Source organism: Poromitra crassiceps (genome assembly GCF_964638095.1).
Source record: "Poromitra crassiceps genome assembly, chromosome: 22".
Taxonomy (NCBI): domain Eukaryota; kingdom Metazoa; phylum Chordata; class Actinopteri; order Beryciformes; family Melamphaidae; genus Poromitra; species Poromitra crassiceps.
Window position 1 is genome coordinate 16,425,133 of NC_139647.1, and position 2,500 is coordinate 16,427,632.

Genomic DNA, 2,500 nt, shown 5'->3' on the forward strand with positions numbered 1-2,500 from the left:
GTATCATGTGAGAGAGGCCAATAAGGTCATACAGATGCCCTGAGAGGACATTTGCATTCATTTTTCCTGTTGTGTCTGCCGGAGCTATGCAGCCGCGCTGGAACTATTATTAAGTAGGGGGTGGAGCTATGCAGCCGCGCTGGAACTATTATTAAGTAGGGGGTGGAGCTATGCAGCCGTGCTGGAACTATTATTAAGTAGGGGGTGCTGTAAGGAAAGGAAGATAATTTGAAGTTTTTTGGACTTTCATCCATATTTAGAAGAATATTTAATTTTAAATTAACATTAGGATTATACTGTTGTGATGTCATTATTCAGTATCTTCTCCTTTTCTCACTCACTTTCATGTAAGCACCTGCTCTCCCTTTAGTCATTTTACACTACAACAGACAGCAACACAGGCATAAACACTGAACTTATTATTATTATTATGGAAAACCAGATTATGATGAAAATCAAACACTTTTGAAGAGAGAGCGTATGAAATAAGATTAGAGCTGGGAAGCACAAACTGTTTTTTAATGCATTTTGTTGGTGGTATTAACACAAGACAGCCAAATCCAACAATTTCGAAAATCCCATCTCTTGCCACCAGGGGATGCTGCAGCACCCTCAGCACCCACCTTCCTGCTCCCTTGGAGCTATGCTCCTGCTGCTGCTGCTGCTGCTGCTGCTGCTCCTCCTGGGTCAGTGGAATCTTTACCCTGGACTTGATGAACACAAACTGGAGGAAAGTTTTCCAGCCGTCCCTCTGAGCCAAAAGAGGCAGCGTGGGTTTGCAGAAGGCAGCGGTCAGAGGAATTCCACTGCGTGGTTTGCCTGAGCCCTGTTAGTGTGTGTGTGTGTGTGTGTGTGTGTGTGTGTGTGTGTGTGTGTGTGTGTGTGTGTGTGTGTGTGTGTGTGTGTGCGTACGTGCGTGCGTGCATGCGTGTGTGTGTGTGTGAGGAATGCTGCAGTCGGTCTGTAAAAAATCACTGAGTCACTTGGTGGAGGTGGATGCCGGCCGCTTTTGTGACAATACAACTTAGAACAGTTTGACGAAATGAGGAGACTGCTCACATACACACACACACACACACACACACACACACACACACACACACACACGCACACACACAGAACATTATCCATCTACTCCTCCGCAGTCATTAAGAAGCAGTTGTGTTCAGGCTGATGTGTGTTATGTGAGTCACCATGCTTTCATGATGAGCGATAGCACTTAATAGTCTGCTGTGGTGATGAGGCTGAGAGGCTGAGAGGTGATGGGGCTGGGAGGTGATGGAGCTGGGAGGTGATGGAGCTGAGAGGTGATGGGGCTGAGAGGTGATGGGGCTGGGAGGTGATGGGGTTGAGAGGTGATGGAGCTGGGAGGTGATGGGGTTGAGAGGTGATGGAGCTGGGAGGTGATGGGGTTGAGAGGTGATGGAGCTGGGAGGTGATGGAGCTGGGAGGTGATGGAGCTGAGAGGTGATGGGGCTGGGAGGTGATGGAGCTGGGAGGTGATGGAGCTGAGAGGTGATGGGGCTGGGAGGTGATGGAGCTGGGAGGTGATGGAGCTGGGAGGTGATGGAGCTGAGAGGTGATGGAGCTGGGAGGTGATGGAGCTGGGAGGTGATGAGGCTGGGAGGTGATGGGGTTGAGAGGTGATGGGGCTGGGAGGTGATGGAGCTGGGAGGTGATGGAGCTGAGAGGTGATGGAGCTGAGATGTGATGGGGCTGGGAGGTGATGGAGCTGGGAGGTGATGGAGCTGGGAGGTGATGGGGCTGGGAGGTGATGGAGCTGGGAGGTGATGGGGCTGGGAGGTGATGGAGCTGGGAGGTGATGGGGCTGGGAGGTGATGGAGCTGAGAGGGGATGGAGCTGGGAGGTGATGGAGCTGAGATGTGATGGAGCTGGGAGGTGATGGAGCTGGGAGGTGATGGAGCTGAGATGTGATGGAGCTGGGAGGTGATGGAGCTGAGATGTGTGCGCGTCCCTTTTTAGGAAAGGTGGGGCGTCTGGGTAGTGTAGAGGTAAAAGCACTCGCCTACCTACCACCATGGAGACCCATTCCCGTACTCCCGGCTTGGTCAGACGTTCCTACAGACACAATTGGCCGTGTCTGCGGGTGCAACACGTTCTCACTCAGGACTGGAAGTAGCGCGCCCAGGTACCCTGGGCATCGGAGAGCTCCACAGGTGGGGTTTAGGCATTGGGTAGGTGGTCTTAGGGTTAGGGTTAGGCATAATGTAGGGGGTCTTAGGGTTCTCGATCCCCCCCAAGCACAAGACCCTAACCCAAAACCAGGGAGAGAGAGCGTACCCTCATCCAAACACGTTCTGGACGACGAGCCTGACAGCGTAACTTGACCTTTGCCTGAACCCACGGGTGCGCAGAGTGCTTTTTCGTGTTACATAAAACGCACAAGGTACCGTGGCGCGTTACCTCCAATGCACGAGGCACGTGACAAAGCGAGGCTAGTACCAGTTCGGAGAGAGAACGGGCTGGTGGGTGGGAAGCC